Here is a 17,713-nt window from a genome sequence, read left to right on the forward strand (position 1 = left end):
CAAAAGTAATTAATTGATCAAAGAAGCAAAACCCATTAAGTTCTGAGGTGACCCAGTTCTACAATTACAAAGAACAACACAATTTTGGGCATAGTTCTTCTGGCTAATCCAGAAATGATATAAAAATTGAGCAGAAGTAATCAAATTTGATCAAAGAAGCCAAACCCATAAAATTCTAAGGTGACCCATTTCCACAATTACAAAGAACAACATAATTCTGAGCATAAAATTCTTCTGGGTAATCCAAAAATGACATCAAAATTGAAACTTTCCAAAAAAAAAACTCACCAGACCTTGAGAAAATCAAGATCGATTGCTGAGTTGATTGCAGAGAGAGAGAGAGAGCAAAGCTGGCATCTGATAATAAAACAATGCAAAGTCTTTCAGAGATTTAATACAAATTTGCTTGCAATATAAACAACGTGCTTAGCCAAAGTAACATGCTAAAGAGACAATAAAAGTGTTGTGACTCTGTTTGGGAGCGAAGAAAACAAGGGAAAATTTCAAAACTTGAAAAACCTAATAATTAGAAAACAAGGTTGGTACCGGAAATTGCAGTTCAGAGTGGCGAATCAATCATCGAGGACGAGAATTTGAGAGAGAGAGAGTTAGGGTTTACGAAAAGCTAGGGGGCGAAGAAATTGAGGTTTGAATTAGCGGGACTGAACTTTCCATGTTGAAGTAGTAAATTTCAATTTTAGGGGTTTGGGTTTTGAGAAACTTTCAATGCTAAAGCTGTTGGGTTTCCAACTAAAACATGATTGGAGGCCGAGGAAATGAGGGAAAGTTCTGGAGATGAACAGGGAAAGTTCTGGAAACTGACCAACGTGATTGAAAGTTTGAAACCCTGAAACATCTAAGGCTGGTTTTTTTTTTTTTTTTTTTGGGTGGGAAGGGCTAGGTTGATTTTGGGTATATTGTTTTTGGGTTAAATGGGGTTCAATGGGCTTTTAGTTAAAACCCAATAATTATTGAGTCTAATTGGGTTGATGCCCATTTAACCCAACTAATAATTAGGTGGGTTTGGGTTTAATTAGAGTGGGCGGCTTTGGGGGGGCAAATGGGTTTGGGCTTATTTTGCCACCCCTACATTATGCTGCATTTGAACATTAGGAACTTGCATCCTTCTTGCACGACCTATTCCTGCATGAGGAACATCTCCTTCACCTCCAATCTCATTAGATGTGTCCACACTAACAAAACGCTTCCTGTGTTCATCTGCCAACATTCTAGCAGTTTCTCTGCACAAGCAAAGTGTGTATTCTTGATGCTTGTAGCCACAATAAAAGAAAGGTGATAGAATAGAGCGTCAATTTCAAATGCTCATTAAAGTTTGAATTCATCCTTTTTGTGTTCTTCTTACAATGGAAGAACTTGAACTCTATATAGTAGAGATCATTATCATGAAAAAGTATGCACCAACTAATTATAGTAGGATATGAAGAAACACAATGATGGCAAGCCAATGGCGGGAAATTATTCTTCAAAAGTATTAAAAAGAACAAAATGTAAACAAAAAAAAAAACAAAAAAAAGCACTGTAGTTGACAACAAGTATAAACATGGACAGGATATACAGTGCATTGTTGGTGAGGATGAAAAATGGATCAACCGAAATTGCACACAAAAAGTTTGACATTAAAAATCAATTCTTTAAATGGTTACCAAAATGATCATCAACTCAATAGCTTCATTTTACACATCAGAAATGTAAGTACCTGATCAAGGTTGTCTTGCCGACCCCAGGAGGCCCTATGACTAAGATGGAACCTCCGCCCTCAACCGAGTCACGTATTATCCGGCACTTCCAGATACAGCTCGACCAACCCGGCGAGTGAGGCCAATGATTTGCATTTTCCGATTCCGAATGGCACTTATACGATGTAAAGAATTATTAATACCCGAACGGTTGTCATCCGAAAAATCACCAACCTAATAGAATCAAGTAACTTTACATTTAACTCTCTAGACATCCACCTCTCTACAAATATCCTAACTAACTAATACACCATACTCATGTAATCCAAATAATATTTTATTATAAGATGTTATTCATCAATAATCAGCACAGCCAATCACACAAGGAAAATGCCAAAGTTACTATCAATTTATTATATAAAAAACCTATAATCCAACATGTCAAAGGACATAATTAATGCCACATCAATAAAATAAGAAAAAAGTTGACAGATGCCCTAAGGGTATTGGTTTAAGAAATTTTTTTTTTATATTTTTCATGAAAGTGGTATAAAAACTTTCTTGGTCCATTAAAAAATGTCTTTATAACACCGGTTAATAGGACCCATAAAATAAATAAAAAATCTTTTAATTACCACTTTTCTAGATTTGTTTTTAAAAGTTAACACATCACATTAATGTAATGTAATAAAAGTTGTAAGGATTCAGATCTTCTAGATTTCCTAAAGCGCTCTACCAATAGATTTCCTTAAATCCTAACTACTTTTTTATGATTTAAGGGTCTAGATTCTGTCATGTCAGCATTCTACTAATAATATTCTTAAAATAATAAAATAATGTTGCAAGCAAAACAATTAAGATTGTTGTTAGTAAAATACTGACATAGCAAAATCTAGACCATTAAATCATTAAAATATTATTAAGATTTAAGGAAATCTATTTGGTAAAATACCTTAGAAAATCTAAAAGATCTAAATCCATATATAACATAAGTTTCTCCCCAAAAAAATAATAAATATAACATAAAAAGTGCTCCAAGTAAAATATTAGGAGTAATACTACAATCACAAACTATTTTATAATATTTTTACAAACTATTGATATGACAAATTCTTATTAGTTCAAATATGGATCATTACTAACATCACATTTATATTTACCAATAATTATTTGAAAATTACTAAAGTCACATCAGCAACAGTTTGTAAAAATATTATAAAATAGTTTGTGTCTGCAGCATTATGGACAAAGTTTGGCTACAAAATTAACTGTAATTTAATGCTACAAACTCACTCAATAAAATAAATATTACTACATATTTTAAAAATATAACCGTTAAATTGCATGTTATTTACACTCTTAATATATATGTCAAATTTTGTGTCAATCGAATATTATTTACAATATGATTTATAAGCTTATATTTTATACATAATTTTAAATTATAAAAATTTACAATTTAAAAAAATTATTGATGATATAGCTATTGATTTTTAATATTCTTGAAATTTTACAAGGAGAATATAAGAAAAAAATGTAATCTAATTGTAGATTTATCAAAATTTACCTCCACTAAAAAGATATTAAATAAAATTGTAGTCTAAAGTTAAAACTAATTTTGTAAGTAAACTTTTTACTTACTGTAATATTAGTAGCCAAGTCACATCTCTCTAAAAGTCTAAAATGCAGAAGCACTTAATGAAACACGTTACAAATGAAGCAGTTTCATTGCCATGCAAGAATTCCAGTGAACTCAAATCTCCAATAGCAGTGAAATTAACAATTCAACAATGGAAATGACCATATGACATTGATCACCTTAGATATCGCGTGCTTTAAATCTTCATGCTTGACAGGTTGCTCCGAGATGACCCAATCACCCGAAGGAAACCTCGCAAGAGGCTGCCTTCCCAAATCCATAACAACCTCAATAAGCTCCCCAATCTCCTCGTGCTGAAACAGCTCCCTCCTCATCCTCAGAGGCTGCAAGTCGAGAAACAGCTCGAGCTCCGACGATCGCGACGTCGAGGCCGAATTTGGCGAAATCGACGGTGACCCATTTCCGGGAAAGAAACGATCGGACAGTCTACGGATATCCGGGGCCGCCGATCTCGACGACGAAGCGGTTCCGGGACGCGCGCGACGTGTTCGACGAAATGACGAAGAGAGAGCGGAGATGAAGTTTGAGGAGTTCTTGAGTTACGTGAGAGTCGAAGTTGGGATTTGGTCCTCTGAGTGCCATGATGTGTGCAGATCAATCAGCACCAAATGTGAATTCAAAGCTCTCATTCCTTTAAAAAAAATTTGTGTAATTGTTTTTTTTTTTTCTTTTTTCTTTTTCTGGTTAGTTTGGATTGCACTGTTGGGAAATATAATATAATAAAGAGAATAAGGAACAGTACAGAGAATTTGGATGAAGAGAAGATTCGAAAGGATCTCCTCTGGGATTGGAGGGAAGGTGGGGGCCAATAGAGAGAGGGGACACAAGTTAGCCAACAGTTTAGTTTGGGCAATAACTGGTTGAGCGTTGAAGTTGAAGTGTTGAAGCTAAGGAGGTTGAACCACGTGGGGCAGGGGTTGCGAACCCCACGTGGGGCAGGGGCTGCGAACCACACAATCCAAATTTTATTTCATAAGGAGCTCTTGTTTATTTTGTTGAAGGTAATTAAAGTGTAGTCCTGAACAAATGCCTATAATATTCTTTGAGGGAAGTGATCTTAAACTTTTGAGAAGGCTTTGTACTTCTAAATAATGTAGCTTTCTGATATAAAAGTTATTAATCTTAAGATAAACTCAATAATATTTAATAACAATTGAGTCTTATTGGATCTACCTCTAGTTTCAAAACCAATTGATTGAGAGTGGGGTTATTAGAACAAGATATAAAATCTTTTGGCCTAAGGTTAATTGTAAAAGGCTTAAGGAAAAAGATAGATTTTGATATCTATGCACTAATAAATATTTGTATTATTAGTTTGGTATTTTTTTTAAATCATTCATATAATTTTAAAGAAATTCACTATGTTTGATTATTACATTTTGATGTATGTAATTACAATGTGTATATATATGTGAATTTTGGAATGGTTGAAAACCCAAATGTAGGGGTTTAGAAACTCAAATTGTGGAATTATGATATCTAAGAAGTGTGTGGTTATAACCCTCAAAAGAGTCATGGACTCATAGGATGCTAATGTGCATAAAAAATGTGCTTGTTAAAGGTATTGCAAATTAACATCTAGGGATGTTAAATTCGTTGTGATTAAATTTTGCCATGTGTGGTAGATGTCTTAAGTTTAATCAAGCATATGTGGTGATCCTATTTTGAAAGTATCTCTTTGTGAAATAAAGTGAGTACAAGTGAGTTCATTAATTGAATATTCAATGATCAATAATGAAATATTGGATTGTGTCTCCACATATAATTTGAGTATTCATCATATAGATGTGAAATGACTTTCTTAAATAGTGATCTTGGTAAGGAAGTTTGCTTGAAAGACCTATGGGTTTGTACTTCCTTAAATAATTAAATGAAAGTCTTTTATGAATGAGAATCAAGTAAAGAAATATAGTGAAGATGTACACTATATTAATCTCATTTTGAGTTTAGTGTTGTCTCATTCTATTGGGAATTGTGTTATCCCATTGTGTTGAGACTAGTGTTGAGAACTTGCTTATTAGATTTTAATATCGTTAAAGAAGCAAAAACACTCTGATTCCAATAATAAATAAAGAGATTATTGGAAGGGCGAATTCATAGCTCGAGTTTGCCAGTGAATTAAGTACATGTTGCGTATCATGTATGGAGCAAAACTAGACATTGCCTTCACAGTATGTAAACTTTCAAATTTTCTAAAACTTAAGGTTGATCACTAGAAAGTAATTAATAGTGATGAATATCTATTATATAAAATATTCAAAGTTAATTCTATTATTGATGTAAGTGATAATATTTATGTCTAGTTAGATAATCACTACATGTGGGAGTGCTATGGGTAAGCATTAAAGAAATAAGATGTATTTCTTACTCTATTATAGAATTAAATTAAAAGCAATGATTATAATGGTAACGGGCAAGGAAGGAAAATGGCTAAGGTTTTGATAAAGTGTTGTGACCATGATCATAGTAAGCCATTCATTGTACTATAGTTGTGAAACCACAATGTGTATGGTATACATAAATTGTATACAAAGTGAATTTAGACTTAAAAGTCTAAGACAAGAATACGTAAGGCAAGTCAAGTGTGGTTGGGCTAATCCATTGCCTACGTAAATTCAAAATAGGTCATTTACCGAAGTGTGTCTTAAGACTTGGTAATGAGAACATCTATTGGAATGAGATTAAAACCCTTCTTTTAAGAGAATCATCAATAGTGGGAACCCAACCTTGGATTGATTTAATCCAAGAGGTTTAAAGAATAACAACGAGCTATTGATACATGGTTAGTAAGAGCACTAAATTTGTGTCTCATTCAGGATGGATTAGTGCAGACTGTTATGATGAAAATAGAGGATGAGTTTTAAACTCTTAATGAAGTTCATAAATCATAAATGTCTGTGTAAAAGGGATATAAGAAGAAACTTCACCTTTGTGAACATAGGAGTGGTGCCGCTTCTAGCAAGAGTAAAAGGGTTTTCTCTTTTACATGTTCACTAAACCGGGAAGAGCACAAGGCCATAATAGTGCTAACAACATGGGTTTTTAAATGTGTTGTGGATATTCTCATGTGTGTGTTGTTTCTGATTTCAACACATAAGAGTTTTGGTTTAAGCACCAAGCCACTATTAACTCTGTTGATTTCTTGAACAATTACACTAAAGGGAGGTTTAAGTTGAAAGACACCTTCCATTATGCATGATAGAATATCAATCAAGTGAGACATATATTATTACAACCTAGTGGGGGATTGTTATATATATATAGATATATACAAGGATAGGTTGTAATAATGATATAAGGTTGGAGAGTATTCATTTGTAAAATGAATAAAGTGGAAAATTCGAGTACTGAAATTTTTTTTGTGAAAATTCAAGTTCCATATATATATATATGAAAAGGTGTCTATTGAAAGGATATAACCTTTCATATTGGAAATATATCAAAAGTAGATTTTAATGAAAAGGTATATATTGAAAGGACACAACCTTTCATATTGGATATATATCAAAAGTGTCTTTTGACCAAAAGGTGTATATTGAATGAAAAGGTACCTATTAAAGGGTTATAATTACTTGGGTATAAATAGTGACTTATATTTTGATAACTAATTTTTCTCTCCCAAAAGTTAGTTTCTAAGAAACATAAGAAATCTTGTGGATATTCCCCAAAATTGCTATCTGTAAAATCCAATAAACTTGGTTGTATCCTATGGACAAGTTTGTAGAAACCCTTTAGCAACTTGCATATGGGGATAAATATTATCTAAGGATAACATTCAATTGTGCCTCCAAGTTAATCACTAATTTCTATTTACTTCATGTGTTCATTTTGTTCTTTCATTATTACTCGTTCATTTGATGAAATCCCCAACAGCAAGTACCCATTCAAAGCCTAGGAAAGTAGCTAAGTCCATCAACAAAACCTACCTTGAGCACCTTGAAGCTTGGATAGCTCAGACATCCCCTCTGACGACCTCATGGCAACCCCCCCAAATTGGATGGATGAAAATAAACTTTGACATTGCTATTAGGCACAAATTTTTCTATAGCTAATACTATATGTTGGAATGATTTTGGAAATGTTCTCTTTGCCCAGTGAGTCATCCTTATTGCCACCTATGGATCCATTGACTGGAAAAGTCCATGCTATGCTTTTGGCTCTCAAACTGGCAATCCATAATGAGAGCTCTCCTTTTTCATTTTTGAAGGCGACTACAACCTCATCATTAAAGCTCCTAACCAGTCCTACTCCAATACCCTAGAGTTCCTCTACTCCTTTATGCTCTATTGTGTGCTGGGATTTTTGTTTTGTTCCCTAAGACATTAACTACCTTGCCCTCAACCTTTCTTGTTGGGCATCTCATTGTAAGTAGAACGGGCCTCTAAACATATCTTTTCTCCCTGCTTGGATTTTCTCCCTAAGCCCAAGAGATGGATTTAGGCCCTCCCTCCCCCCGCGTTTCTCTCTTTTTAATATATATTCTTATTTATCCCAAAAAAAAATCCATACATGACCATTGCAATGTTTTTTAATTGAACTTGAAAAGGAATAGAATTGTTTTACAAGCTGAGCAACAATTTCTTCTAGTTCCTTTCCAAACTTTCTTCACTTTATGAATCATCAAATCTATTTCCAACTCCCCAAACTTTTCTTGCACTCCCACCAAAACCCTACCTAACCCAAAGCTCAAGGGTTTTTGCATTGTCGAGAGGATCAAATTGACAAATATCAAGTGGAAAATCTTCGACACACCTAGTGGAAATTTTTTTAAAAAATAAACTCATGGGAGTGACACATTCATGTTGTTAACATGTTTAATTATTTTAAATGCTACAAAAAGGCGTGAATTGGTTTTAACATAATATTATATATGTCTTAAAATTGTTCGAAGAACTTTTCACACGCTTTAAGGTGCAATCCTTGAAACTTTCAAGCCTTTCAACAACAAATGATAGATCCATCTGGCTCAATCCTTCCAATCGTCCATGGATGACCATTGAAAGCCCAATGAAGGCTAGGTATATTTGCTATCCTACTCTCTATATTCTTTGTTCTCTCTAAATTTGCCTATTATATATGATTAGTTTCTTTCTTTCTTTCTTTCCTTCTTTTTTCTGGTATTCCCAACATATGCTTGGTATTAGATTTTTGTTATTTTGCAATTTCACTATAGCATTGCTGTTTGATAATTGTTCAAGAAAAGCTTTTTCTTTTTTCTTTTTTCGTTTAGATGAGGATAATGTATACGGTTGTCAAAACATACGATGAGATTAGCCAAATGGGTACTGTTTGCCTGCAAGGTGTTTGATAATTGTTCATGGTGAGATTAGCCAAGGGCAAAAGGGCCTCCTTAGAAGACTAAAAGAAATTTCCCATTGACCCTGATTTTCTAGGTGCAAAATGGATGCATGACAAACAAAACTAAAGAATGTACGTTAGCAGATTGATGGATTGTCCATGTTTATTTGTAGTTTTATTATTTGTAGTTTTAAAAGAGTAAGTTGGTGGTGAGAATTTAAAGAAGTCTACTTGGTAAAGTACCCTAGGAACTTTAAAGGATCTGAATCCCTATATTACACCTCAGTTTTACATAAAAGTGATTTTCCCATGAGACCAACATTCTTTTTTCTTTTCTTGAAAGAATGGAACCCACATTCTTCTTAGAGTGAGTTGTTGTAGACCTAGTATAGTATATAAAATTAAAGCAATTTGACCTCATAATATTGTGTTATAAAAGCTTTTGAGATCTCACAATTTTACATGTTATTATTTTAATATATATTTCTAATTTTTTTTAGAAGAATATACATTTCTAATTGAATATATTCCCAAATTTTTTATTTATTTAAATCCTCCATTAGAATTTTGACACACCATATTTTCTTTAAATGGTAGAATATATGGAAGGTAGAATATATAATTCCATCATAAATTCATTATAAATTCCTATTAAAAACAACCACAAAAGAGGAAATAAAATTGTTAAAATTTCATGTGCATTGCGCAAGTTAATAATTAGGATATATATGTATAATAAAAGCCTTAGGGCAAGTTTGGTTAACTGTAATGGTAATTATATAAAAATAGGAATAGATATTATAAGAAATACAAGATGTTGTAATGTAATACTTATTACTATTCATTTGTGTGATGATAACACAAAAATAGAACCCTGAAGACAATGGAATAAAAACATTTTAAATCAAATTGCCTAAAATACCCTTATTATAAAATTACAAATACACTTTTGATAAGGATTGGTTTAACAAACCGAATCTTGAACGGAGGACCTCCAACAAACCTAATCTCTCTCTCCCTCTCTTTTTTTTTTTTCTTTTTTCTTTTTAATTTTCATTTCATTGCATTCAAATTAGAAGTAGCTACATCAGTAATCAATTTTTCGTTCAAAAAATCTTGTGGGTCTTCAATCAAGTGTCACATTTGTAAAATTTGACCTACAAATGACAATCTTACTTAAACAATGGTAAAATACTCAATCTTTTCAAAGTCCTCAATCTTGATTCAATATTTGCTTTTGCTTTCATCCTAGTATTAGGTAATTTGGTAGAAATCTTTCATTCCAAGACCTTCAAATATTCAGGCTTAAACTTATTCTCAAGGTTACCTTCCCTTTCATGGAGATATTCTACAAAAGCCTCCACTAGTGTCAAATCTTCAACAAGAATCCACTTTCATTTAGAAGGACCTTGAGAATCAAGTGTATTTGAATCCATATCTAAAAAGACAAATCATAATGCAGCTAAAATATTAACAAATAAAATGGGAAGTTGATAAATAAAACGTAAACAATATGCAAATACTTAGACACACAATTTTTATAATTGAACAAAATGATAATTTAAAGAAAGATTAAATATGAATAACCAGAATTGAGATGATTGTACTTTTTCCCAATCTCAAACACTAAATATAACACACAATAACATAAGTGGAGCAAACAGTAAAAGTTTGTGGTGCCGTGCGGTGCGGTTTAGCTAAAACTATAACAGTGCCTCACCTCATTTTTGTGGTCACATGTGTGATGCGATGTGGTGCGGTGCAGTATAGAGTTTAGCTAAAACCATAGCTGCATCACATCTCATTTTTACGGTCATATGAACGGTGCGGTATTTAAAATGCGGTTTGAATGGATTTAAGTTGATATATTTTTTGAATTTTGGGCTTTTCTTACCCAGCCCAAAACTATTTTTCCCTTTGTTTTGGGCCAAGTTTTAAGTTATTGAGTTAGTTTTTTTTTTTTTTTTTAAAAAAATTTTGGGCTGGCTTTCCTAATCAACACTTGCTAGGGCTATTAAACTATATATATTTTTTGGAAACTAAGGTTATTAAACTATTAATAATATATTTAATATTAAAAAATAAATATATTAATAAATAGAGAGGGCGCGGTAACCATCACGCACCCTTAGTACGATGGTCACTTCACAAGTAGAAATGCTTGTGGGGTTTAGGGAGTAAGGGCCGGGGTTCAGAGAGTAAGGGCCAGGGTTCAAGTCTCCAGGAGAGAACTTCACACACATATACACTTAGATTATGTTAGAATAGAAATTCTATCTTGTACAAAAAAAAAAAAGGGTGTGGTGCGGTGCAGTTTTCTTATTATAAAACTGCAAACTGCATAGCACCATGCGGTAAGGTGCATTGTTATTTGCGGTGTGGTGTGATTATGCCGTCTTGCGAGCGGTTTTGGTACAGTTTTTGCGGTTTATGCGGTTTGGTGAACACCCCTAAGTAAAACCATCCCAATAATGTAACATACTCCAACAGAATATCCCATATTACCCTATGTAAAGTAGCACATAAAGAAACACACTAAGAAAAAGAAGGAAGAAAAAAAAAAAAAAAAAAAAAAAAAAAAAAAAAGAAAAGAAAAGCAGCGCATAAAACAAGCTTTCAAATCTGAAAGTTTTTGTGTAGCAATCTTGTGATACACTATATTTTCTTCTTATCATTCGACTTGACTGTCATAATCATCAAAAACACAAATGGAAAAATTGAATGTTTTGTCTATAAGATTGCCCTTATTTATATTTAACGAGCTGAGGAAAAATTTCATTTAATGTGATTTTAGCCCAATTGATTCATTGCCATGTGATGATACCCATTGAAAATATAATTGTAATAGCTAGTATTTACTAGTGCAAACGGGTCAATCCAAAGTATTAGCCATCAAGCTTTTGGAGAGAGAGAAAACCTGTGGAATCGCAGAGCTCTACTAGTGGGAGTAAAAAAAAAAAAAATTCTTGAGAAGAGAAAGGCAGTACCAGTAGTTGTAGAAATAAGAAATCTCTAGCTGCAAGAGATTAAAATTTTTTAGAAGAGAGGGACATAAATAATTTCGAATAAGCAAGAGGGAGATAGAAAATTTTTGATGGGAGATGAAAATTTTGGAGAAGCAGGTAACAGGGAATTTCTTGGGATTTTTTTTTTTGATGTGAATACTGTACTTTTATTAAACTTCAAACCATAAAAGATACATCATGGATTAAAGCTTGCTCAAGAAAGCAAGGACTAGCTTCTATCCAAGTTTCATAATCAACAATGCCTAAAGCATGTTTTGCTAATAAATGGGCTGGACTATTACCCTATCTTTTAATGTGAGAGAAATCAACCTTGTAGTAAGACCCACAAGCCATTAAAACCCCTCTGACTATAGCTTCCACAGCAGTAGGTGGATTAGATAGTCCACTTAAAGCAATAAACAGCACTAGTGAATCACCTTCCAACGTAAAGTCATAGACACCAACCTCCCTAGCGAACTTCACACCTTCCTCCCATGCCTTCACCTCAGCTTCTAGTGGACCCAACGAGGCATTGATCTTCTTGCTTATTGCAGCTACCACCTGACCATACAAGTCACGGATTAAAACCCCAACTCCAGCTGATTTCTGTGCCGCAAAAACCACACCATCCACGTTGACCTTATATTGTGTAGCAGACGGAGGAACCCAGGCCACTACATGATTACGATCAAGGCATGGAAGACCCACGTTTGCTTCATTAAATTCCTGAAGGTACTGCATCGCTGAGTGGACTATCTCCTTCCCATTTTTCCTCCTACCTCCGTGTCTAATTTCATTCCAATTGTGCCAAATCGCCGAAGCAATCATCACCACCGCTTTGGCCGAATCCTCATCTAGGTTCTCAGACATTAGTAACAGCCACATCATATCCTGAAAAGACCGAATCCTATGCTGCTCAAAGTTAAAATGGAGCTTCGAATTCTGCCACACTTCCTGAGCTCGACGACACGACCACAACAAGTGTCCCTCCGATTCAGCTTCTTTATTGCACTCATCACACCAATTATCATGTATCACTCCACACTTCTCCAGGTTCACTTTTATTTGCAAAATTCCTTTGACTGCTCTCCATGCAAAATGACGGACTTTGTAAGGTATTTCCAAGTGCCACAGTTGCCTCCAAAACTTACGGATTCTACCATTATCTGAATTTGATCCACTCTGTTCAGCCCTTGCTTGATCCATTGCTAACTTGTAAGCACTACACATACTAAAAAAACCATTAGAAGTTAGAGCCCAAATCAGCTTGTCCTCCGGTAGCTGTAAGCTTATGGGAATGCTTTTAATTAGCTCCGCTTCATGAGGTAGGAACATTGCATCCAAGGCTCCACCCTTCCAACCAGCCACATCTGGATCAATAAACTCACTGACCTTTATATCTTCATGTAGGAAAAGCTTTGGTGAGACCACTTTGTGTGTTGACGTGGAAGGAAGCCACCTATCCCCCCAAACTTGTATAGATTCACCATTCCCCACAGACCACCTTAGACCTTCTTGCACAATGGCTTGAGCCGCCATAATAATCCCCCAAGCATACGAAGGATTATGACCAACAGAGGCATGAACCTCGATACACTAAGGAATCCCTCTTTGTTTGCAACAACCATCCCTGTTTAGCAAGCAAAGCAAGATTGAATTGTTCAACCCTCGAAAACCCATACCACCCATTTCTTTAGGCTCACAAAGTTTTTCCCAACTAAGCCAAGCCATTTTCCTCTCATCTCGCTTTTGACCCCACCAAAAATTCCGAATCATACTAGTCATCTCATCACATAAAGAGTCAAGGATTTTAAAGCAACTCATGGTGTAAGTAGGGATAGCCTGAGCAACAGCCTTAATGAGCACTTCTTTGCCCGCCTTTGAAAGTAGCTTTTCTTTCCACCCGGCTAATTTTTTGCTCAACTTCTCCTTTATATCATTAAAGGAATTCCTTTCACTCCTCCCCACCAATGAAGGTAACCCTAGATACTTTTCGTGCTATCGTATCACCTATGCCCTAAACATATTTTTAATCTCTTGTTGAACATCACCTAGTGTGTTGCTGCTGAAAAAGAGAGAGGTTTTGGCATGATTCAACTGTTGTTCAGAAGCTTGTTCATAAACTTGAAGAATTCTTTGTAATGAATTGCACTCATCCATAGAAGCTTTGCAGAAAATAAGACTATCATCGGCAAAGAATAAATGTGAGAGCCTAAGGCCACCACGAGAAATAGCCAAACCCTCCATATCACCATTCTCCACTACCCTCCTAATCAAAGAAGAAAGACCTTCAGCACATAACAGAAATAAGTATGGTGATAAAGGATCCCCTGGTCTAATTCCTCTAGTAGGAACAATATGCCCTCTCGGTTTCCCATTTATCCTTATGGAATATGTCATTGAAGAAACAGACCTTATAACCAGGTTCCTCCACTTCTCTGTAAAACCCAATTTCTCCATGATTTTCTCCAAACATGCCCACTCCACCCTATCATAGGCCTTGCCCATATCCAATTTGAGAGCCAAATCTCCCAATTTACCCCCTTTTTTCTGTTTAATATAGTGCATCGCCTCAAAAGCTACCAAAATATTATCAGTGATCAATCTTCCATGAACAAAAGCACGTTTAGTGTCACTAATAATAGAAGGTAAAAATCTTTTAAGCCTATTTGCTATAGCTTTTGATGCAATTTTGTACACCACATTGCATAAACTAATATGTTTATAATCTGTCACCCTCTTAGGCTCTTTAACCTTAGGAATAAGAACAATGTGGGTATCATTAAAATTAGGAGGAGACACACCATTATTAAGAAAATCAAGAATAGTGTGAGTAACAACAGTACCTATTTTCTACCAAAAGTGCTAATAGGATAAAGTAGGCATCGGGCATCCCATCAGGGCCTGGAGCCTTGAGAGGATACATCTGTTTCAAAGCCATCCAAACTTCCTCACCAGTAAAATCCATTGTCAACCTGTGATTCATCTCTGTGGTCACCCTTGGCTGCACGACCTGTAATAATTCAGCAAATTCCAATGGGTTATCAGATGAAAACAAATTAGTATAATAATTAATAACTAACTCTCCCATCTTATCTTCCTTAGTATGCCACTGCCCATTATCATCCATTAAACCCTCCATATAATTCTTCTTTTGCCTAGCAGATGCTTTTGCATGAAAATAGCTAGTATTCCCATCACCAAATTGATACCAATTAATTCTGGACCGTTGGTACCACATAGCGTCTTCTTTTTCATGCCAACAATTTAATTCAATCCTTGTCTTCCTCATCTCCCCTATAATGCTCGGAGAAGCCGGTTGTAACTCCAACCATTCTCAGTGCTTCTGTAACTCTGCTATCTTCCTCCCTACATGGCCAAACTCACCTTTATTCCATGCTTCTAGGCGCAATTTGCACCTTTCTAAGCACAAAGTCAAAGGAAAACCAATTGACACCGCCAATCCTTCCTCCCAAGCTTCAAAAACCACCTTTTCACACTTTGGATCCTTCAACCACATCAACTCAAATTTGAACAAACACTTTCTTCTTCTTTCCCTAATTCTTTGAACAAAATGTAAAGCCAACGGTGAATGATCTGAAGATGCTGAGGTAAGATGATAAAGACAAGCCATGAGGAACAAATTAACCCACTCAATAGTAGCTAGAGCTCTATCTAACCTTTCCCAAATTTGAAGACCATCCCTACTCTCATACAACCAAGTAAACTTAGACCCAATAAAACCAATATCCCTTAAACCACACCAATTTATAGTTTCAACAAAGGTTTCCATTTGCTGCCTTGGTCTTATACTCCCTCCTTCCTTCTCTGACATCCCCATAATCTCATTAAAATCACCTATTACCAACCATGGCAAAGTAGAAGTGTGCCTCAACTACCTCAGTTTTGCCTATGATTCTGGCCTCATAGAAGTCTTAGGATTCCCATAAAAACCCGTTAAGTGCCACTCCCGAACCTTATTCCCATCATCCACCAAAGCATCAATATGTGATAACGAAAAAGATTGAACATGCAATTGCACCTCTTCTTTCCTGAACATAGTCAAACCACCACTAGAACCATTACTAGAAACAAAAATTCCATGTTTAAATCCACATTTATCTCTAACCATAACCATCCAATCTTCATTAGACTTTGTCTCCATAAGGAAAACAATTTTGGGATCTTCTCTTTTAACCACCTCTTTTAAGGCGTTAACTATTCGGCAGTTCCCAAGCCCCCGACAGTTCCAACTTAAAAGACTCATTGGATCCGGCGGGGTTGCTCAACAACCTCCGCCGCTCTAAATTCTGAAGCCATCAACAAGCTCAATTTTCTAGCTTCCTCATCAATTTTAACCTTATTCTCAAATTCTCCCTCACTACCACCCTGTACTACCACCCGAGCTTTCCTTTTGGGCCCTTCTTTTACAATAGCATCTCCACTGTTTGAAACAATATTGGGCCTATTCATTCTGACCCAAGACCCATGGCTTTGAGACCCAGCTACATCCAAGTTGTTGGTTGTCTTGGATTTAGCACACTGTGCTCCACTTTTAACTCCTTTCACATCTCCCTTAATGGACTTTTTACCCCCTGTTTTATCTACCCAACCCAAATTGAATACCACATCCACTGGACCCACCATTACATGGTACTGTTGACTCTCCATAGGTTCATCTCTATTCACTCCATGTGCCACCTTTGTAACAGCCAAGTTTTTCTCAACTTTCACCAGTTGTTCACCACCATCCATAGCAATATCCTTCCTTAAAACCGTTTCACTCAGATTTTAATTACCCTTAACCTCACAGTTCTCCTCATCCAACCCCTAAATAACCGCCACAAAATCAGCATGTGCAGAAATCTCGGCTTTCGCCACTCTCGTCGGTTTCACACTGTCCTCCACCACCAGTACCAACTCCCTTTGTTTTAACTGTGACTTGGACTGACTATAACCTTGCACTTCAACAACCATTTTCTTTGACGGATTAAACTGTCCTACTCTCAACCAAGCCCCATACTGTTGATCTCAACTTGATAGTGAACCTCTGCTCCGAAGCCATATCGCACAATCCTTATCATCATAAGTCAAGTGGCCACACCAATAACAAAGATTGGGCAGATGCTCATAAGCGAAAGATACCCAACCTTTATTATCCTTATCAAATCTGACACATCTACCTCGACAAAGCGGTTCGTTAACATCAATGGCTACCCTTATACGCAGAAAATTACCTCCCTTTTAATTCCGAGATATCCTTTGGCATAGAAGCCTTACCTAACGTCTCTCCAATACTACGAGCAACCTCAGCGGATAGTAAAGGGTAAGGCAGGTTGTGTATCTGGATCCAAAAAGAAACTTTGTCGAAACTGAGTTCCTCAATGGGCGTAGAGGTTGTGTATCTTTGAAAAACCACTAGATGTCTATCAAAAGACCACGGTTCCCCCATCAACACCTTCTCCACATCTTCCTCAGACTGAAAGGCAAACAGAAGCTTATTATTCCCTACATCACTGACTTCAAAATTATCTCTTGTATGCCACAACGGCTTGAACATCTTGGCCACAGCTTCAAGGTTCAAGGAGCGACAAGTAAAGAACTTCACCGCTAAAACAAAACTTGTAGTTTTCCTGTTTCCCAATAAATCAATCTCATTGCCTTCCTTCTCCGATAGAGACAATTTTTTCCAATTATTAGCAAGGTCCTCCATCCCCAAAACTAGGGCTGTCCACGGGTCGGGCCGGGTCGGGTTTGTGCCCAACCCGGACTCGACCCGACCTTATCGGGTGGGGAATATTTCTACCCGCAACCGACCCGAATAACGTTTCAGATCAACCGGGTCGGGTCGTATCGGTTTTCGGGTGAGAATCGGTCGGTTTCGGGTTTTCCGATATCGCCGGATTTTGGCCGAAATCTGGCCGGATCTCGTCAGATCTGGCCGAATCTAACGAGATTTGGCCGATAACTCGCCGGATCTATGGAAATATGGCTGAGATTTGGCCAAGTTACAGTCGGGCTTACCGGAGTTTGGCCGAGTTTGAGTAGATCTG

General features: G+C 36.0%; 1 long non-coding RNA gene across 1 annotated transcript; it reads right to left on the minus strand.

Moving 5' to 3' along the window:
- Positions 1–1,047: 1,047 nt before the first annotated feature.
- Positions 1,048–4,432, minus strand: LOC115982347. The gene is made up of 3 exons (XR_004089603.1): positions 3,516–4,432; positions 1,718–1,931; positions 1,048–1,241 (listed from the first exon to the last, which is right to left on the minus strand). It is a non-coding gene; the product is annotated as an uncharacterized LOC115982347 (long non-coding RNA).
- Between the last annotated feature and the right edge of the window lie 13,281 nt (positions 4,433–17,713).

Source organism: Quercus lobata, chromosome 3 (genome assembly GCF_001633185.2).
Source record: "Quercus lobata isolate SW786 chromosome 3, ValleyOak3.0 Primary Assembly, whole genome shotgun sequence".
NCBI classification, from domain to species: domain Eukaryota; kingdom Viridiplantae; phylum Streptophyta; class Magnoliopsida; order Fagales; family Fagaceae; genus Quercus; species Quercus lobata.